Raw genomic sequence first — 22,842 nt, 5'->3', positions numbered from 1 at the left:
TCTAATCTGTTCTTTATTTCTCATCTCCACTTTTCTTTTTCTGGCACCATGGTCTACAGCTTTGTCAAAATTCTCTCTGTTTCCCAAAATGGTTATTATTTTCACGGAAGTCATGCTTTATGTCCCCTAACAAACACTACTGTTGGCCAGATAGAATGTCTCTGCTGCTGACACGTGGTCCTCTTCTTCTGTCTACCTGGTGCCCCTGAAAGGACCTGGTTGTGAGGGTCTGAGTAGAGTCTGAGCATTCCATGGGACACCCCATCTTGTAATCCAAGATGCTCCTGGTTTACAGCTCATCATCAGTACTCATGGGAGAGAGGAATGAGCTACCTAGACAGTCGTAGTCACCATCCTCTCAGCAGTCATATAGAAAAATATATCTCATTACGCTGCCAATGACTGAACAACGCAAGGACAGCCAATCTACGTCTTTGTAGAGTGAGGGAGGGTGGTAGGAACGCCACCTCATTTTTGTGTGTCTGAGACTGCTCTATCTCCAGTCTCTCTGCATTGCTGTTGTTGAGTATCAAGAACATTCTTTGCTTAATCATTTAAAACATGGATGTGCATGATTTTCCATGATTTGTATACCCTCAATCTACTTTCTATTCATTATTTGTCCAGATAGGTTCCATTGATTAATAGTATGCAAAACTCATCCTCATGCCTTTTTGGTAATAAGATTAAATGTATCTATTGCACTTTGGCATGGCTCTGTCTTGATGGAGCCCATTTGCTTCACAATTGTACTGATTCGCTTTAGCACCCACAGAGCATTCTCATTTCTTTATCTGGCAGAAACAGTCAATGTATCTTCTTCATGTTCCTCTGATCTGGGCTTGACAAGCCTTCTTTGAGAAGTAGATTTTGGATTTTTTTTGGATTTTGGATTTTGGGAAAAAAAAATTAACAGTGGGAACTGGCCTGCAAATGTGAGTGTATAAAGTCCAGTTCAGTTTGAGAAGTGGGTGAGGTCAGGGGTGCAAGACAAGGCTAGGTGTAAAAGAGCTACACTGTGGTGAATGATTGCATGTTTCCCTGTGTGTGCACCCATATGCTCACATGTGCACGCACACATGTGCACTCTAGTGCACTTTCACTTTATATGTTCTCGTTTCACACTCACTGCACATGGCTGTTGTGAGCAGTGAGGGAGATCGTTGCAAAGCAGTCATAGACTGTCAGCCATGCATCTGTGCTCTGTAACCACCGGCTGATATCCTGAAGCTTCTTAGGAGCCATGCTGACAGTTCAGACCATCACTATCCTAAGTACGGTGTTTGTGACTCTTCTTTCTTGCTGCCTAGAGCCTTTAAAAGGGCATGTCCTGTCCTCAAAAGCATATAAACCCATGGAACCCCACCAGTGGTGGCCTTCTGACCCCTGTCCTCACACTCTGACCCACAGTCCCTGCTCCGTGTCCTGATTTATAGACCATTTGGTTCTGCATCCCAGCTCAGGAGGGCCTTGTGCTGTGCTCTGTTTTGATAACTCCTTTTGGACAAACTTCTTGAGCTCAATCTTTGGCCTTCACTCCTTTCCTTTAATTTTTGTATCCAATCTTGGTCTGGTCACAAGTTGCATCTCTGTTGACAAATTGAAGCAAGTTTTCTGGCCTGGATCCTTAATAATAACTCATGCAAAATCTCAGTCTGCTACTGAGGATAATGCTTTTGCCATGTGGAAATGAAGTAGAAGTGCATTCTTTAAAAAAATAGGAGCTCCAAAGGGCCAGTCCCAAACCTTTTCCTTCTTGCAAGATTTGCGCAGCAGAAGACCCCATTTGTAACATTTGAGTGTACTCCTCACCTCTCCTATCTGTTGGCATTCTCTGGTTGAATGAAATTCCCAGACAGACTTTGCTTCTTTTTCCTTACCATCCCTCAAGTCAGACAGTGACGGCACAAATTGCATGTGAGCAGCGATTGGAAGGATCCTCATTCCATGTAATTTAGAAACAGAGATAGTCTGAAAGGCTCACTGATTTAATTACAGGATGTAAAAGTGGGAGATGCACGGCACACAACTGACAGCTGATGGGGGACTCCACTGGATGGCCTTGTTTTCATCTCTGAAATCATGCTGGCAAACCTCGGGGGAAATTTTGATAGGACAGTCGTAAACAGACACTGCTCCTTAACTCCCAGGGTAAATTACCAGGTAATTCTGGTGGAATCTTGTCTCAATATTACATGATCTCTTCACCATTTCTTCTTTTTCTTCTCCTTCTCCTGTTCCTTCTTCTTCTTATTCTCCTTCTCTATCTTCTTCTTCTTCTTCGGTACCTTTTAAGGGGAACATAAAAGTTCCTTTGCAAAGGTATTTTCTGAGGACACAATTTTCTGATCTGCGGTGAGCGGCATTTCCGAGCAGGGTGGTGATGGGTCCCATGCAGCCCAAATCTACAGAGGTGCCCTGTGTGGGGAGCGACTGTCAAGCCACAGGGCTTCCAGAGACATCACTAGTCACGCTCGTGGCCACCCACAGTCCAGTGCGGTAGCTAACCTCTCAGAAGGAAGGTCTGGCTCAGGGTGGAGACCTACAGTGACTTTAGTTCTTATCTTTTATTTTGGACTCTACCTGGGAAGTTCTGCCCAGTGGGTTGAGTTGTTGATTTCAGATTGCTGGAAAACAAAAGGCCAAAACTCCCGTTCATCCTGGAGACCCTCCTCCACCCGTACCACTCCCTGCTCCCCCACCTCAGCCTCGTGCAGCACTCCGGGACCACAGAGGCGCCCCCCGGGGGGGGCTGCGGCCAGGGCTCTCCACCATGCTGGCCCAGGTAGGCCACGTTGGCAGCCACGTGACCTAGTTCATGCTAGCTGGGGGACAGAGGGACACGGACAACCTATGGATCAATGACTCATGGGCAAGACTGGTCACGATGGAGGGCTGCCCGTGTCACCAAGTGAGAAACCCTGGAATGATAGCAAAAGAGGAGCTATGACACCCACAAAGACCGTGGTCCTCATCTTGTCTTGCACTGTTCTGCAGGACCTCACATATAGCTGACCAAGTGCTCTGCTTTCTCCAGGTGCCTGCCTTCTGCCATCAGCCTAAACCTGAGCACATGACCCGTCCCCTGTCCTCATGCACCTCGGCGGCCTCCTGTGGGTCGGAGGGATCAAGTCCGCCATCACCTGCTTGCATCTCCTTGCCCCTGCCCCACTGCTCTGATGACATCACTGACGTCTCATTTGTTTGGCATGTTGGGCCTCCACTTCCTTCTGTCCTCGAGTGATGGTATCACAGCGGATGCATCCCAAGTGTCCCCGTGATGCTTGGCTCTCCTTTTTTTTTTTTTTTTTTTTTAATTTTATTTATTTATGATAGTCACACACACAGAGAGAGAGAGAGAGAGAGAAGCAGAGACACAGGCAGAGGGAGAAGCAGGCTCCATGCACTGGGAGCCTGACGTGGGATTCGATCCCGGGTCTCCAGGATCGCGCCCTGGGCCAAAGGCAGGCGCCAAACCGCTGCGCCACCCGGGGATCCCTTGGCTCTCCTTTTCAATGAGCTCCACTGTCCTCATTCTTCCTGATGAGGCTGGACTTTTCCATCATTCAGAAACTCATCTTCACCTCTCAACCCCTGGCAGTTAACAATAGCAACCACTACCATTACCGTTTTTGGTCCTAGTAATGTTGTGACATAGACATTATTATTGTTTTTAAGCAATTTACTTTTTTATTTACTAGAGAGAGAGAGAGAGAGAGAGAGAAGGAGAGAAATAAGTCCAAGCAGACTTCATGCCCACCACTGAGTCCAACATGGGGCTCGATCTCACGACCCTGAGATCATGACCTGAGCAGAAATCAAGAGTCGGAGGCTTAATGGACTGAGCCACCAAGGCGTTCCACATATATATTATTATTATTTCCATTTTGTGAGTAAGGAAACTGAGGCTCATAAGGTTATGAGCTGCCTAAATTGGCACTTCAGGAGTGATAAGCAATGACAAGCATTAATCCAGTGCCTGTTGTGCAGCGTTCATTGAGCTAAGATCTCCATATATACTCTTTCACTTAATTCTTAATACGCCCATGCAGTAGACATGGTTTTGACCCATTTTTCAGAAGAAAGTAAGGTCAAAAGAAGAGAAATGATCAGACGATAGTCAGCAGAACCAGGATCCGAACCTTCATGACTATGGTTCAGCTGCTCAGCTAGCTCCACGGTCCAGTTTTTCAACATTATGACAAAATAGCTTAGTAACTGACAGCTGTTGTCATTTAAAAAAAAAAAAAGCATTCTAAGGACTGAGAAAGACTTCTCCTGCTTCTCCACCAGGCCCAGGGCTTGTTCTTACTTGCAGGAAGTAGTTATGGATCATCGGAGGCAGAGGCAAACTGACAGCATCAATAGGAACATTGCAATGTGTATTTTGTGCAGGTGGATCCAGATCCAAAGTTGACCGGGCCATAGCGAAAATACAAATAAATAAAATAACAACTTGTCTCATTTCATATTTGTTTCATTACCCTAGTTGACGTACAAATGTATCGTTAAAAACACAGCTCTACTTGGTCATATTTTGCATCTTGCATTCCCGGTTCAGTTTTTTTCTGCCCCTAAGTAACTCTTAACATACTTCAGTGCTTTAGAAATAGCCTTATCCGAGCTAATGACATGAAAATAAGGAGTAATGTATACTCAATTGTACATAATAGGGTTGTAATTCCATGGAGAGATGCCTGAGTGCTTTGCTAATGTCATCAGAAATTCAACACGAAATTCCAGGCTCCAGTTAACATGCGGGATGGTTTGATTGGTTTGCCTGGGAGGCAATCTGAGCTGACTTTCCTGCAGGATGCCGCTCTCCGTGGGGCCCCTCGAGGGGGCGTGGGTAGTGGAGACACGGAGGCGAAGGTGCGGTCTCCCAACTCTTCTTAATGCATTAAAACACCCTGCCACGGTCCTGCCTAGGGAAAATATGACACCAGGGACCTTCTTGGTGTAGAGTGTGTTCACTGGAGATTGACATTCCCAAATCATAATAACACAATATTATTTTCAATATAGGTCATTTGTCAAGATTTTTCGTAGTGATCAGAAATCCTGAGCTAGGCATTCACACTCCAGCAGACCATCTTGCTCTAGTTAGGAAGCACCCTCTTTTACTGCTACACTGGTACCCAACAAATGCTAAAGGACAACTTCATGCAGGAGTCTGTGCTCAGCTGCAGTGGACCTGGGAGTGTCCCCTGGAGGGCTAAGACTTCCTGAGGTGCTGGGGGCAGTGCTGTGGACCATGGTACCCGGACTGTTGTCTAGAGGAGTCAGGACATCCGCTGAAGCTGCATGTGAAGTCTGGAGGAGCCTGGAGGCAGCTGAAGCAGGGCCAAGGGTAAGGATGGTGAATGAGCTCTACAGTCCCACCTGGGGCAGGTGAAGGCCAGGCAGTCAGGAAAAAGCCAAGGTCAAGGACAGTCACGGTTTATATCTTGTAGCTGGCAATGTATTTTCACACGCACGGTTTCATGTAATTCTCATAAAACCCCATGAATTCCAGGAGGAGCACCGTAGGTCATGTGACTTATGCCAACATTTCTTCGCCTGGGATCCAAAAATCCCTTGAAAACTCCAAGTAGGCCTGCAGGTAGCTTGTACTGGCTACGATCCTCAAGAGTGAGGCAGGTACAGGTAAGAGCCCCCCAGCTCTGCACTTAGGAGGCACGAGGTCTGGTTCAGTCACAATCTCTCTGGCTCAGGTTCCTCATCTTCAAAATCAGAATGCAAATACTACTTTTCTCCCAGTGTTGTTTACACAATTAAGTGAGTTAATAGGATGGCGCGTAGTAATCACTATGGAAGTTGATTATCACTCAGTATGTCTTTTTTTGGAGAGACGGTCTCTTGCTTTCACCAGATTTTTGAAGTAGTATGAACAACCCTTGATCTAGAGGAGGAGGGTGACATGCGATTAGCTGAGCTTCCCATCCCTGGAAGGTGGCAGGGGTGCAGGGGTGCTAGGTGGTGGCGCGGGATGGGGAGGGAGGACATGCAGAGGCTACATGGAGACAGGCCGGGCAGGGGCCGCTGGCCATTGGCCTAGGGAAGACTGAGGACGTCGTCCACGGAGGGCGTGCATGTGCCGGACACAGGCTGAGGTCTGTGTACCGTGCGGCACTCCCTTCGCGGTGGCTTGGGCCCGGGGGTGAGTCCCATTGCTACCATCACTTTATGAAGCAGGAGCAGAGCTCAGGAGCTCCCCGGCCAAATCACGGCCTGCGTCCCTCTGGTTCTTGGGGACAGGCTGGTGGTAACTTTGAGGTGGAACCAGTGTTTGAATGAGGTCTTGATGCTTCCAGGAGATCCAGGGACAAGGGAAATGGGGTGGGGACAGGGCAACACCCCTGGGGCTCTGCTTGGGGTGCCCATGAGTGGAGCCCAGGGGTGCCACAGGTTGCTGCAAAGAGCTAGCAGTAGCTTGGTCCGCTTCAGGTGCCAAAGGGACTAGTGCGTGGGCAGATCCTCTTTCCCTTTGCCTCACCTCCGTATCGCCTGAAAACAGAACTCTTCAGGTCTTCAGGCTTTTCTTTTTTAAGTTGTCTCCACACAGCACGGGCCCCAACATGGAGCTTGAACTCACGACCCTGAGATCAAGACCTGAGCTGAGATTAAGAGTCGGAGGCTTAACCGACTGAACCCACCCAGGCCCCCCAGGTGCAGAAGATGGTGCAGAAGATGAAGGGTCTGTGGGGTGGGGACAGAGGGAGCAAGAGGACCCCCGAATGTGTGGCATGACCTGCTGGCCCTTGCGTCTCCTCTGGAAAGTCAGTCTGGACGCGGTCACGGTTGCACAGTCCCCGTCAGGGGCCCCTGAGCTCTCGCGGAGGGACAGTGTGCTGCTGTGGAAAGAAGCAGCCTCTGGTTGGGGCGGCCACAGGGGCTGGGGGGTGCCCGCCGATGGAGACCCCGTGCAGGCCAAGGGGGCACTGACGCCCTCCCGCCCTGCGCCCCGGGCCTCGGGCCCTCCCTCCCGCCTGTCTGCTGGCACCTTCTTCCTCCCCACTATGCTTCTCACAGAAGTGATTTTTCTGCTGGGCAGGGGTCACCGGACTGAGTCCCTCGAAGGGCCATGAGCAGGTGCCTTGCGTCTTCTTTGCCGTGGCCGTGTCGGAGTATTCCCCTGGAGGTCTTCATCGCCGTCATTCTTGCTCCTATTGACTCAACCAACAGTTGAATGAGCTTTTCCTTTAGAAGTGGTAACATTCAGAGGAAACCTGTTTAATCACGCTGCCTTGGATTCCTTCTCAAAGGGTGGGTTGTTCCTGTTGTGGTTTAAGGCCCCCATTTCAGTGGCTTCTTTTGGCCACCTCAAGGTCCAGCCTGTGAGCTTCCCTGGGCCCGAGAGGTGCTCCCGTTCCATTCCTCTCTCTCTCCGAGTCACAGTTGCACGCTCTCCCGGGAGGAAAGACCTTCGTCTCCTCCTCTGCTACTCCCACATTTTTTTCCAGGGAGTGAGAGAACTCCCTTAGGCAGAAGCTTGGGGCACGGAGGGGCACACGGAATTGGGGTGCATTACGAGGCGTGGAAGGGGCCCGGTGTGTGTGTGTGGGGGGCTGTGTCTCTCCGCTCTACAGATGCGACTCTGCATCTGTGACTCAACTGCTCCGTCGTACTGTGCAAACGTCGGGGTGGTTCAAGGGCACTGACAGCAAGGGTGGAAGGAGCTGCTGGATGTCCAGCCCCAGGCGACGGCTCACATGCCTGCAGCCAGGCCCCCTCCCCACACCGCGACTGCTGCCCCTCCTCACTGCGGCTCATCAGCACCCTCTCCTCCTCGCTGTCGTTGTCTCCCTGGCTTCTCTTTCTTGCTGGGTATCTGAGGAGGAATGACAGTGCGTCTGCCGTGTTTCACTCAAACACAAAAACGGAACATCAGTCCTCACGTTGGATCTGCTGATTTCTTACATTTGTTAAATACCTTACAATTGGCCAATAACCTTCCCTTTGTTCCTGTAACTGCCCACTCAACAGGTGCATCATGCCTGGCTCCCAGCTTCTTGTTTATCTGGCAACCTCTCTCTCTCTCTCTCTCTCTCTCTCTCTCTCTCTTTTTTTTAAGATTTTATTTATTTATTCATGAGAGACAGAGAGAGAGAGAGAGAGAGGCAGAGACACAGGCAGAGGGAGAAGCAGGCTCCATGCAGGGAGTCTGACATGGAACTCGAACCCGGGACTCCAGGATCACACCCTGGGCTGCAGGCAGCTCTAAACTACTGTGCCACCAGGGCTGCCCTGGCAACCTCTCTTGAGTCGGTCGGTGTGAGGACGGTCCCTTTGGAGGGCTGTGCTGAGACCTGGGAACCCAAGTGGGTCACACAACAGGCGCCGGCCCTGGGGGACTCGGGCTCTTCGTCCCAGGCTCCTCTGTCTCCAGCAGGTTTAAAGACAATGGTTAGTGACAGAGATCATATCGGTCAGGAAACCAGGAGAAACTGAGGGCTCCATAAAAGACCTGTGTGCCTCCTAAAGAGTGTTCTTTTCTGTAGAAGGATCTACAATGGGGATTTTCGTCCTAAAAAGCTGACACCTCCTGAATGATATTTGTGAAACGCTTAACCACATGGGGGTTCCTTCTGATATGCAGAAAAGAAAGCACCATAAATCATTTTTCTTTTAAATGGAGAGACACGAATGACACCCTCACGCGGTGTGCCAAATTAAGTGCATAGGAAGCTGCATTTTTGTTAAAACGATACCAAAGAATGCCACGGACTGATGTGGTCAAGACTAATTCTTTGTCCACAGTTCTCTGGAGGGGGACTTGGGAATCCCTGGCTGGGTCATGGGCCACGGAGGCTGATCTTAGGTGGTTTCTGAGCAGGACGTGCAAATGCCCAGGTGCAGACAGAGTGCATGCCTGGGGCGAGTGTAGATGTTCAGCTACTCGCTGGTGCACATCCACTGTCAGGTCCGGGCAGCCACGCCTGCTGCTCACCGAGGAACATGTAAGAGAGGAAAGCGAGTCAGAAGCTGAGACCCACGCAAGAGCCAGGGGCAAGGAAGAAGCAAGGCAGGAAAACGCCAGCTCCCTCTCTGGGCGTAGGCCCCGCTCACTGAAGTGGACTTCACCGCAGTCTGTCCGGCGGTCATTGTGGAATCTGACTGTAACTCACAGGCGCGGAATCTGGGGCCGTCTGTACTCTGTGTGGGTGAAGCAGATGACTTAATTTTTCAAGGATTTTATTTATTTATCCATGAGACACACAGAGAGAGGCAGAGACACAGGTAGAGGGAGAAGCAGGCTCCATGCTGGGAGCCTGATGTGGGACTCGATCCCAGGACCCTGGGATCACGCCCTGAGCCCAAGGCCTACGCTCAACCACTGAGCCCCCCGGGTGCTCCAAGTAGACGACTTGACACTTGGATGTGAGGACATCAGAAAAGGCTCAAAGAACCCAGAACACACTGCACTTCCCCCTCCCAAGAGCATCAGGGAAATACCAGGAACAGCGGTCACCAAAGCCACCCCACCTGCGTCCCCAGGAAGCCTGCCCTCCTCGGGTCCCAGATGCACTGCTGGTGCTGCTCGTGGGGCAGGAGCCGGGGAAGCCGCTGTCTCCCAGGAGCTGCACTTGGATGGGGTTCTAGAGCCACTCGTGCAAGGGAGAGAGGCCCCGAGTTCCCAGATGTGGGCTCCTGTGGATCCCAGGCCCGCGGGCAGTGAACCTAGACTTCCTGCCCGGGTCTCCTGTGCACCAACTTGTGCTTCGGATTTACTTCCACGGGGTGATTTATTAGCAGTAACCCCGACCCTGGGCGTGAGGGGCTGTCACCCCACGGAGCCCTCGGCTGGCCGGACTCGGTCAGGTTCCCCTGTGTGTGGGACGGAGCCACTTCGGGGGAAATGTGCAAGAGGACAAGTGGCAGGAAGAGAAAGCCGTCCCTACAGAGAGGAGCGGGGGCAGAGCTCTGTGCTGCATGCACGGTGTGTGCGCGCCTGTGCTTGTGCCTGTGCACGCATGCGTGAGTGCTGGTGTGCCTGTGCATGCCCGTGCCTGTGAGTACTGGTGTGAGTGTGTGTGCCTGTGCCTGTGCACGCCCATACCTCTGTGCCCGTGTGTGCCTGTGCGGGTGTGCGTACTGGTGTGCGTGTGTGTGCCTGTGCCTGTGTGTGCCTTGCCTGTGTGCCCGTGCATGCTGGTGTGCATGTGTGTGCCCATGCCTGTGCTTGCCTGTGCCCGTGCACCTGTATGTGCTGGTGTGCGTGTGTGCACCTGTGCCTGTGCGTGCCGTGCCTGTGCGCCCATGCGTGCTGGTGTGCATGTGTGCGCCTGTGCCTGTGCGCATGCGGGCATGCTGTTGTGCGTGTGTATGCCTGTGCCTGTGTGCCCGTGTGTGGTGGTGTGCATGTGTGTGCCTGTACACGCCCATGTGTGTGTGTGCGCATGTCTGCTCTGAGTCTCCCCACCTTCCCACCACAGGCCCGTGAAGACGCAGCCCCCGCTGTCGCCTGTCTCCCGGCTGAGGCCCCTCCGGCGCCCCTGCACCCAACCCGCGCCCTTGGGTGGGGGGACCCTCCCGCCGCGGGCCCCTGTCAGCGGGGCTGGTGCCCCCCAGAAGCCCTTCCCTGGGAGGGGCCGCCCACCCAGAGGGGGACACAGGGGAGGGCCCTGCGCTCTGGGGGGGGGCGCTCAGCACACCCCTCATGTGCACACTCACACTCACACGCTGCACCACACGCACCGCAGCACATACTCCCTCACATACACACACTCTCTTACACCCCCACACATGCCCCTCATACAGCACCACACACACACACACCCCGTCCTGTACACAAACGTCTCACCACGCACATACCACACACACACTATAAACCCTCTCACATTCACATATACACACGCTACACAGGCTGCACCACGACACCATACACCCCCAAACAGTCACACACGCACACTACACACGCACACATCCAGCACACACACACAGGACGCGGGAAGGGAGCTACTAAAGACCCAGGGCCTTTTCTGGCCGTGCCCTTGGGCCATATCTTATCCCAATTAATGTTTGCAGCAACGTCGAGAGCCATTTCTTCTAGTTTACGTAAGAGGAAACCGAAACTAAGAAAGTCAGAGTGACTTCCCCCAGCTACACAGCCAGTGCCTGCTGTCATGTGGGAAGGTGACGCCAACCTGGCCAGCAGCCAAACCCAGACATCTGTTTGCACAGAGGGGAAGAGCAGGGTGCAGGAGAATCCCTGTCAGGCCCGGGGCCTGGAGCAGCTGTTTCCAGGCGTTGTTGCCTCCTGGGGAGCAAGCTCCCTCCCAGAGCCGCTTCCGATGGAAGCCGCCCTTGACAGCGGCCACCAGGCATTTGCAGCGGAAAAAGCTGGTCCCGGGAGCGGGAGCGGCTATCATGGACACTAACTCCACCCAGAGCTGCCCCCTTAGTAACTTGGGGGAAACGTGCTCCTTAGAGCCACCGTTGGTCACCGCACAGAAGGGACCAGGCTCAGTACACCCAACGACGCGGATGTCTTTATCTGACCATCTGGTTCAACTTTGGTGGTGAGTGTCCCTCTCCCTAGAGGAGGTGATAGCTCAGTGTATGTCTCTGGGAGGAGCGAGGACACAGGGTTTCAATGAGGAGCTCCGGTGGATCAGGACCCGGATGGGGACACTCGGGGGGGAGCCATGCCAGTCAAGCGTGATGAGAGGCCGGTGGGCAATGGTGACCGGTAGCTGCCAAAGCTGCATGACCTTCAGGAACTGGTCATGGTACCTCAGGGCCTCTAACTCCCTGTGTCTGAAACGAGGATGCTACTGTCTGGCCCGCAGGACCCTCATGAGGGTGGATCTGCAATCACGCGTAGAAAGCACCTGATACAACATCAGTGGAGTTTCTGTTTCCTCGGCCTGGGGACCTCTTCTGTCCCAGCCTCTGCTTTTAGCTTGGATATCACTTTCTCCAGAGGGCTTTCCAGCTCCTCACGTCTAATCCAGGTGCACAAATATGTCAAGGATGCTTTGGGCCGCAAGTGGTGGTAGAGACGGAAGAGAACCAGTTAGCTTGAGGTCAGTCCCGCTGCAAGTATTTCTAAATGCGAGTATTCCTAAAGCTTGCCAAACTACACAGAATGGGGCAATGAATTATGGGTGAGATGGAGCTGGGGGCGCATCCCTGGGCTTGGTTATCGGTGACACGGGAAAGCATTAGGACATCATAAAAACAGTCATACAGCTGTGCACATGACTAAGGCTGCTCCGATACTCCAGGAAATAGGGCAGTAGCTCACTTAACCCGAGAAAGGCTTGAGGTTTGCTTGAGGACTGGACCCTGAGAGGTCAGCCTGTGAGCCGCGAGCAGTGGAGGAAGGAGGCAGATGTGGAGTGTGAGGGGAGGTTCTAACGGCAGGCCCAATGGGTGTGGCTCAGAACACACTCATCCATCCGCATCACCTGGGAGGGATGGAGGTGTGCATGAGGCCCCAGGCTCGGGTCGGCTGGGTGCAGTCTTCTGTGTTTGCCCAGTGTTTCTGTGAATGGAATCATGCATCTGCACCCACAGCATCTACATGATTCTCAAATTGTTCCCTAACATAGGAACCAACCACGTTGACACAAATGCGTGTGTCAAAACTAGCATTGGAGCTGAACTACCTGCACCACTGTGCACAGGGGCCCTGGTGCTCTCACTCCATCGGGCTTCAAACTGTCTTCCTGGGGAAGAGCGGGCCCCTAGGGCAAGGGTCCATGGTGCCAAAGGCCCTCCCACGTTTTCAGTACCACCAGTGACTACAGATTACTGGTCTCTGGTCGAGTGCACTTATATTTTACCTAGTTTCACTTTGCTAGTGCTCCAAAGTGGATAAGTACCTTAAAAGTATTTCTGCAAAAAACATGGATTGAAGTTAATACTAGTATTGCAACCACAGGTGAGCAAAAAGGAAGTAACAAAGCTGCTGAATGTCCTGCACTTGATGCGAGTTCTACGTCAGTCAGAACCAGATGAAGATGATGGCAGCCTAACACAATCTGACAATAACAAATACCGATTTCAAAATCATGAAAAATTATTATAAATATAGATTTACATCCACTCTTGTTAACTGCGAACCTCACCTTCTGTGTGCAGAGAGTAAATGCCTTGGGGCATTAACGAATGAAAGTGCAAATCCATCATAATTAGCAAGGCATTGCAAACCAAGAATCCAAATCTGAAGACAAGCATTTATAATTCGTTTGGCAAGGCTAGAAACTTTTGCGTTGTTTAATCATGCATTTTGCAATATTCCACTAAACTCAATGATAGATCTGTAGAAGCCTCTTTTGAGTTTTCTTTCTTATTAAAAGAGAGAGAGAGAAAGAAACAGAGATGAGAGAGAGATGGTGAGAGAGAGACAAAAAGCCACACCAACTCACAAAATATTTTTCATCCTACTTTGGTAAAATTGACCGAAGCAACAAAGAGAAAACCATGTAGCATATATACAAAATGGTACCCTTTTTCTTCAGACCTTTTTAGAAGATGCGTATAAATTATGGAAGATGGGAAGAAACCAGTTTGTGAATAAATTATTCAGTCTTAGAGATTTGTGATACAGTTGGAGAAAAATAAAAAATAAAAACATGTTTTAACATGTTCAATCAGATGGTATTTGCTGAATTCAGTTCCAATAATGGAACACACCAAAGAACAGTTTCTTTGTGATCTACTAAAGAAAGAGGTACTAGAGCTCTATTCTGAACAGCAAATCATTCAGTTAGCCATGCAATAGTTTTTTTTTAAAAGATTTTATTAATTTACTCATGAGAGACAGAGAGAGAGAGAGAGAGAGAGGGAGAGAGAGGCAGAGACACAGGCAGAGGGAGGAGCAGGCTCCATGCAGGGAACCCAACGTGGGACTCGATCCCCGGTCTCCAGGATCACACCTTGGGCTGAAGGTGGTGCTAAACTGCTGAGCCATCCGGGCTGCACAGCAATGAAATAATTAATGAAAACCAATTATGTAAGGATCACCAGCGATACTTTGCCTAATTACCAACAACACGAAAAAGGATCCTGGCATGTATCATTCACCCAGAACATTATTCTCAAGCAGGTAGCCTTTACAAGGTTGCAATAATTCTTTAAATACTTATTTATTTATTTAAGAGGGAGAGAGAGAGAGAGAATCTCAAGAAGACTCCACACTGAGCTCTGAGCCTGATGTGGGGTTCAATCCCACAACCTTGAGATCAAGACCTGAGACGAAACCAAGAGTCTGTGGACGCTTAATGGACCGCACCATCCAGGTGCCCCACGATGTTGCGATACTTTTTAAAGACATGGGAAGTAAATATGAACATCTTTTGGAGTATAGAAATGATTGCTTATTTATCCCATTGCAAAGTACTTAAAAGGATTGTCAAGCTTAAAAATCTTCAGATAATTGCTGAACGGGATTGAAACGTGGGAACCAAACTTAGAAAGTACAACTAATGATTCACTTCAGTTTGGATCTCTTTGGTGAAATATATTTTTCAACTATGACAGCGATTCAATATCAAAAATAAACTGAAACTTGGAACTTTATTTTATCACAAAGCACCGAACCAAACAAAAAAGGAACAAGAATTTAATCATAGTTTTCCCACTCAAATATAATTATTAAAATATTTCTTACAATAGCACAGAATTTTGTTTATAAATAAAAATTTATGTTAAACATTATTCCTTTCTCTTACTTCCTCCCCCGAGGTGTTAATTTTTGCCGTTGTTTTATCACGTACACATCTTCAGAGTTATGTGTCTACAATGAATGAATGCAAAGATATGCACGGGTGTTTTTATTTTCTCAGATTGTTTTACTAACTGGGTACATGATCAGAGACCACAAAATTGGGCAATGTCATTCTAGACCAGAAATGCGAGCTACTGCAACAGACCGGGTGGAGCAGAGACGTGCTGAGAGACTGGAAGGCCAGGGAAGAGGGGAAAACACTTCAGGACATCAGACAATCTTACTGCTAATGAGCCCAGTTTCAAGAATGTGCAAACACCTATAAAATGATTATGAAGTGTGAGCCGTCTGCTAGAGGTGCTTTCAAGAAACCATTCTTGTGTGTATTTGGAGGAGAAAATAGTATTTACCCCACCTCAGGTTCTGACCATTTGTTAGTAAGACTTTCCTTATTATTTTTATTTTTTTGTTATTTATTTATTTTTATTATTTATTTTTAGGACTTTATTTATTCATGAGAGACACAGAGAAAGAAGCAGAGACACAGACAGAGGGAGAAGCAGGCTCCATGCAGGGGAGCCCGATGCGGGACTTGATCCTGGGATCCCGGGGTCACACCCTGAGCCGAAGGCACATGCTCAACCACTGAGCCACCCAGGTGCCCCTATTTTTGTTTTTTTAAAAAATATTTATTTATTTATTTGGCAGAGAGAGAACACACATAGCAGAGTGGCAGGCAGGAAGGAGAAGGACAAGCAGACTCCCTGTTGAGCAGACAGGCTGACGCAGGGCTCGATCCCAGGACCCTGAGCTGATGGCAGATGCCTAACCGACTGAGCCACCCAGGCACCCTTTGTTTTTACTCTTTTATTTTCAATTCATTTTAAAATGAAATTGCTGTTATGTGCTCTTGGCATATCATCTGTGCTCAATAAATGGTATCTCTTCCTGGACGAGTTATGATCATAGCAAACTACTGATTCACACTCCTCTGTTCTCTCACGCATCCGTGGTCTCAGACTCTGGAAAATTCTCTATGACAGGATGGTAGGATGATGGAAGCATCACTTTACTGTTGGCTTATGATTTCCAGTCCTCATAGACCTTGAGAATCCCAGAGCATAGAGCCTGTAGCAATGCTGTTCACTCAACTGCTTCAGTACTAACATACCCGACATAGTAGACTCTCAATTAGTACGACCTAATTCTCTGAGAAAAGATATTTTAGGTTATATCTTATGAAATTACTCATATTTGGTGATTTTTTAGCCCATGAAATAGCAATTTCAGATGGTTTAATCTAATAATTTCCAGTGCTCACTAAATAACCTTTTCTGAAATAGCTCGCTTAGAGCAGATTTTTAAAGTTTCCGGTAAGTAATGAGTTGAAAACTTCTTGGGAAAAAAAAAATGGTACCATAAATTTTTCTTGCCAGCACAATCTCTTTTTTTTTTTATAGATGGGGAAAAATGGTTCACATACATGATTGCTCACATTGATTTGGAGAGATAAGGCCAGAGATGAAGTTCAAGAATGGATGCAAAGATTATGCTATTGTTTCTGCCTCAAGACTCAGGCATTTCTGATTTGAGAACCAACCTATTCACTGATGAGGATTTTTAAGCGTCCACTGTGCGGCTAAGGAATTAGGGGGATGCTGAAGAAGGAAAATAGGAGGAGACATAATCACAGAACATGGGTGTCCAGAGCAGGACTGTGCGTCGTGGACACTGGTGAGTCTGGAGCAGGAGCCGGGGCCCAAGTCAGGCTTCAGCTCTGTGCAGAGGAGAAGGGATAGCATTCCAGCAGAAGCAGAGCCTGGAGGACGGGGTCAGGAATAGGGGTTCAGAGGAAGCTCATCATGATATACCCCCCACCCCGCAGTTCAAACTGACCTCAGCTATAACCACTTTCCGCACACATTTTAGTTCACAGACGGGAACACCGAAACCCCAACCATTGGGCTCCTAGCCCAAAGCCATCAATCACGCATGGTCCACGCTAGGGCAAGATTTTTATCTGCATCAGTGTGATATGACTCCATGGCCCGCAGGATTTGGGACACTTCTTCCTGTTGGGGAGGGAACACCCCCCTCCCCTTGCCGCCCAAAGCAGTTTCAGTCATGTAGCTCTTTGAATTGGATGGTGTGATACACCCACGAATTAATGAAGCAATTAAGTAAATGCATTTCATTTTATTTTCCCCTGGAATATGTAACCACCAGGATAGCTATTTGGGGGTGGGGTGGGGGGAAGCGAAACGGAGCAACAAGAGGAACCATTCCTCAGTCCTGTGCACGCTGCCTTTTATGGACATTCTCAGATTTCCCCATCAAGGTGGCTCAGAATCAGTACCAGGCCTTCTTTCATGTGGATAACAATTTAAAGATGTGATATGCCGGGCGAGTGGTTCATAGGGGCCTGTGTTCTGTGGTCTCCCCGTAGCCCAGGATGGGGAGCGAAGACGGGGAGTCCCTGGGAGCGCCCACTGGGTGGCACTGTGGCTCCATGGAGGGCTGCCAGCGGTTCCCCAAGGACAGGCCACGTTGAGCACAAAAGGTGGCATTTCCAAGGTGCGCACCGCAGGGAGTTTCTTGATGGATTTACCTCCTCTGTCGAATCCTCCCTTGGAGGCATCCACCCCCCAACCCTCGTTGGAGGTGCTCTCTGAGTGTGGACTCCGGGTTGAGCACACGGGTGCGGTGTGGGCCGGGCTGGCGTTCCCCAGCTCAGCAGCCCCCAAGAACGCAACTTCGTGTGTCACAGGGGCGGCAGTCCTTACGACATCACTTAGAAGATTAAAAATAAATTGAAGCACATGTCACTTCAAAGGGATCACAGAAAGGACATCGGCATGATTTGATGCATTAATGAGAAAGAGCTGCTGGCTCTTGATTTGAACTGTATGGAAAGAGATAAGATTTTTAAAGCTTGTAAGCTGCTAGTATTTCCAAAAGAATGGTTCGATTTTATTATTTAAAAGAGGAAGGGCTTCCCTCCCCCATCTCTGCACTTTAAATCTCCTGGCTTCGACTTGGCTGTGCGCCCCACTCCACGCTGGAGGCCGCCCGTGGAATGAAAGGGGAAGGAGGGCTGGCTGGGGTGTGGGGCCAGGCAACCGGTTCCCCGGGCCCAGATCAGGGGGCGTCTGCAGAACCAGCAGCCCTCTCTCCAGGCCAGGCCGGCCTCATCAGCCGAGGCCATCTGTGCTGCTGGGGCCACCTCCCCATGGGTGGCCTCCATCTGTAGACTCACCTAAGAGCCATCCACCTCCGGCTGGTCTTTTGTTTCAAAGACCTTCCCCAGCAGACCCAGCCCCTCTCCCAGCCTGAAATCCCACAGCTTCTAGCAGCCACTTCCTGGCTAATGGGGACTGAGCCTAATCATTCTCGTTTTTCATGCCTCGTCAGGAGGCCTGAGCGCAGGGAGAGAGGGCAGCTCTCGAGGAGTGGAGCGTGGGCAGATGTCCTCATGAAAAATTTACAAGGAATAATCAGAGGCTCCTGCTCTTCCCCCTGCGGGCAAAATCCCCCCAGGCTTGTTGCTCAGGCCCCTGCAAGAAGATTGGAAAAAGCCCCATCGTTTTGAAGAAAATCTGGCTCTGGGAGGCTAATGCATGGCGTTTGATGCACTTGGCTGTCCTCCTGAGACTGGGTTGCAAATGTAGTTCAGGCGAAATTGATGAAGTATCAGTTAATCTGGGGCTGACAGTTTAGAGAGGTCACAGCTGTGAGGGCTGCCAGGGTCTCAGAGAGAACAGACGAAGAAGAGTTAAAGAGACAGAGAGACCCGATGGAAGGGAGGCATCCATCTCCTGCTCCGGCAGGCCTCAAACCTTTGTAGGTTGCCACCCCTTGGAGCACCCCCGCCCCCCCGGGGGGCACTTTGAATGGGGACCATCGCACCCCCCCCCCCCCCCCCCGCCCCTGCAGAAATCCAAACCCACATCCCCGATGTTCCTCTCTCCTTCGGAAGGAAGGAGAGAGCTGCTGTTCCTAATTGAAACAGGCGGTTAGCTCGCCTAATGCAAATTTCCTTTTTTTAATTGGAACTCTGAGTCATGTCTGCCCGTCGCTGCATTTCCTGCTACAGGAAGGCTGGTCTAGGTAAATGGCATATCTGCAGATGGCGAGCCATGCACTGCTCAGAAAGACATTTGCTGGGAGTGGCAGCAGCCCTCTGGAGAGAGAGGAGAACGGATACAAATTTGTATTTATCCTGCATTGTTTTATATGTGAAGACCCAGGACTCCGGGACCCAGTGGTCCGGCTCTCAGAGGCGGCTGCAGCGTGGCCCTGGTACCCGTGTGCCTTCTAGATTACGATGTGGCTTTTAAGGTTAGATTCACCAGTAAGTGGGCTGTACAGGGAATTACACGGCGAGGGTTCTGGCGCCGAACAGCCCTGGGTTTGGATCCTGACTTTGCTGAGCTTTGAGAAGGATCTCGTGTTATCACCCTGTGCTTGCAGGAACATAGGGCCGGAGGGGGTATCAGACCCAACGATCCAGCGGCCAGTCGGGCAGAGCTGGGGCTCTCACCCGGTGTTCACGCTTCTCCATAGCCCTCTTCTTTCCATAACAAGAGTAAAAGTGATAGTAGGGACAGGGGGATGACTGAGGCCGGCTAACGTTTCCTCCGCGTCTAGAGTGTGTGGCTGTGCTACAGCATTATATGGACCTGAACTCACTTATCCCTCACTGCAAACTTGGAGGAAGATATTTTTAAAAAAGATTTATTCATTTATAGATTATAGACACAGATTGAGAGAGAGAGAGGCAAACACAGGCAGAGGGAGAAGCAGGCTCCTCGCAGGGAGCCCGATGTGGGACTCGATCCTAGGACCCCAGGATCATGCCCTGAGCCAAAGGCAGGCGCGCAACCGCTGAGCCACCCAGGTGTTCCTGGAGGAAGATATTTTCATTATTAGTATGATTATTACCATATTATCTGTTTTTAAAAGAAAGGCAAGTTGAGGTGTGGCAAGTCCTTAGCATAATCCATTCCGTTCTGTCTCTGTGGGGCTGGGAGCGACTCCTTTTCCCTGGGGGCTGGGGGTGGGAGGTTGGGGGGTTCAATGCAAAGCCTGAAAAAGAATATAAATGGGACTGACTGTAGCCAGATTGAAATAATCACAATTTTCAGTAATAAAACAGTATGTATATTAACAGGAGCACAAGAGCTTTTTGCAAAGTTCAAGGGGATTGTGTAGAAAAAGAGCGCAACCTCTCTAGAAAGGAAGTATTTCCCCAGGAAACAGGTAGTCCTTGTACCTTTGGAGGCATCGTGACTGTCAAGTCTGCTCCCTGCAGCTCGCAGCCCAGGGTTGGGGCTTCCCCGGGTCCCCAGGAGGCGTCTGGGGCTGTGCCCACTCCAAGGCTGCTGCCGGCCTGGGTCCATCCCGACGATGAGGACGGAGAAGGTGCCGAGCCGAGGTGCCTGCACTAGGGCCCCATCTGCTAATGGGTGAGGTGCTGGGGCGCCTTCCTGGACCTTCTGGGGGCAGCCCGCCCCTCCGCTCCCCTCTGCGGGGCCTGCACCCCGCCCAGCCCCGTGTCTGAAGCCGCCCTGCAGAGGTGCCAGTGGTGTTTCAGGATTTCAGGCGGGGCGGATCTGGTCGCTCTTCCTCCGCCTGGTCGGGGCCCACAGCTGGCGCCTTTCCTTCCACCCGAAGAGGACCTCGCAGAGCCTCACTTCATCCCTTACTGACAGACAGACACACGCCACACATGCACGTACACACACACCTCACATGTGCATGCACACCACACACAACATAATATACACATACCACATACATGCATGCACACCGCACGTGTGCATATGCACACACTGCACATACATACACACCACACACAATATAATACATACACACCACACACATGCACGCCAAACCCCTGCATATGCACACAACGCACATACATGCACATCACAGACACAACATAATGCACACATATCACACACATGCATGCACAACATACCTGTGCATATACACACACTGCATGTAAATGCACATCACACACCCAGCATAATATATACATAACACATGCATCACACACACAGCACAATACATACACACTGCACACACATCACACACTCACACATGCATACACGTGCATACACGTGAATATGCACACATCACCCGTACATATATACCACACACACAGCATATATGCATACACACCACACACATCACACACTCATATACATTACACATATGCATAGACCATATGGCACATACATATACACACACACACCACATGTACACATACACCAAACACACATGTATACACACCACACATATACATATACACACGCCATGCATACATATCACACATACCCACAGCACTCAGAGACACACACTGTACACACTGCACACACACCACACACATGTGCATATACCCACACTCCACATTTATATCACAAACCCCACTCACACATGGGCGTATATATACACACGCACACAGACCACACACAGAGCGTTTTCTGTCCCCGAACGCCGACAGTGCCGTCACTGAGGAACCCTCATGTAACTTCATAATAAGGAGAAGAGAGCAGTGCGTCGACCCGCCTCTGTGGGGGCCGGTGCCCGGGACATTTTGGATCTCCGTCCTCAGGAGGCCGCCCGGAACGTGATGGCCCCGGACTCCGTCTGCTTCCTGCACCGGTTTTTCTGTCCTGACATCCAGAAAGCCGTTTAACTCTTTGGCCTTAGTTTTCTTGTCCGTTAAAGAGATATTTGGATTCTGTAGATAAACCAGTATCAAAAGGTAGAGATGTGTGACCGCTGACACAAAGCAGAAGAGCAGGGGACAAGCGACGGTAAGAGGAGCATCTGTGTGGGGACGCCACGGGTGGGGGTGCTCTCTGGGGTTTGGTCGTTCTCCCACCTGGCAGCGAGCCGGTCAGCTCACCTCTGCCCCGAGTCTCTGAATCCGGTGCGGGCCCAGAGCCCTTCTCAGTAACAGGGAGGCGGGCGCGACGGGGAGCTAAGGCAGGACTTCACGGGAGTCCGCGTGGCTCACGGAGCCCACCTCCCTGCCCACGCGACTCTGGACCATCCTGGGTTCTCCCACTCTTCATCCTTAGCTGCAGACAAGGGAGGGAGACTCTGTAAGCGACACCTAAAAGCATGCTTCTAAATGTGTACACCCAAACACGTAGCTGTTGGTGGGTTGTGTCTTTATTTCAGATCCTGTAACAAGCACATCAGCACAGCTACCTAGGCAGTGACCAGTGTCCCCCCACCCAGGACAGGGACCTGGTCCCCATGGGGGGTGGGGGATGAGAAGCAAGTGCCCCCTCCCGGCCAAGGAGAAGCTTTGCATACGGGTGATTCCAGCTGACATGGGAGACCTACCTGAGGGCTTCCTGATGACCTCCTATACTCAGTCTTTCCTTCTTTTTTTCTTTTTTTAACATTTTATTTATTCATGAAAGACACACAGAGAGAGGCAGAGACATAGGCAGAGGGAGAAGCAGGCTCCCTGCGGGGAGCTGGATGCGGGACTCGATCCCAGGATCTGGGATCACGCTCTGAGCCGAAGGCAGATGTTAACTGCTGAGCCACCCAAGCGTCCCTGCACGGTCTTTCTGAGGAAGAGGAGAGAGGCATGACTTTTGTCACATGGGAGGGCTTTGGGGGAGCCCTCCAGCTCATGGTTGCTCCCCAAAGCAGTAGCACTGTGGAGGAAGCACACGAGAGATGTCCCCAGAGGGTCTTGCCGTTTTTGCAGCCGGGGTTGATTTGGGATGGGGAGAGTAACACTACCGGACAGCACACGCTTCACACTGCCTGTTCTGCTAGTTAGAAACAATAGCTGTTAACGGCAGAGGATTCTTTTGGCCACTAAAAATGAGTGCCCAACTTTAGAAACCTTAGCTGGCTTTTTTGTATTAATTCAAAAAAGGGGAGAAAAAAAAAACCCTACCCTAGAAGACCATCAAAGCAACTGCTAATTTAAAATTAGAATTAGAATTAGATGCACACAGTACAGTGTTCCTCACAGTGTGGACACTGGCCGGGCAGCACCACCCGAGAACTTCTTGGAAGTACAAATTCTAGGCCTGCCCGGGACCTACTTTTAAATATTATAATTCCTCCGACAGTTTCAACCAACAGCACATCTCATTTTGTTTTATTTCACTTTGCTAAACTTTTATAAG

The sequence above is a fragment of the Canis lupus genome, chromosome 17 (assembly GCF_003254725.2).
Source record: "Canis lupus dingo isolate Sandy chromosome 17, ASM325472v2, whole genome shotgun sequence".
Classification (NCBI taxonomy): domain Eukaryota; kingdom Metazoa; phylum Chordata; class Mammalia; order Carnivora; family Canidae; genus Canis; species Canis lupus.
Note: the sequence above shows the minus strand (reverse complement) of the source record.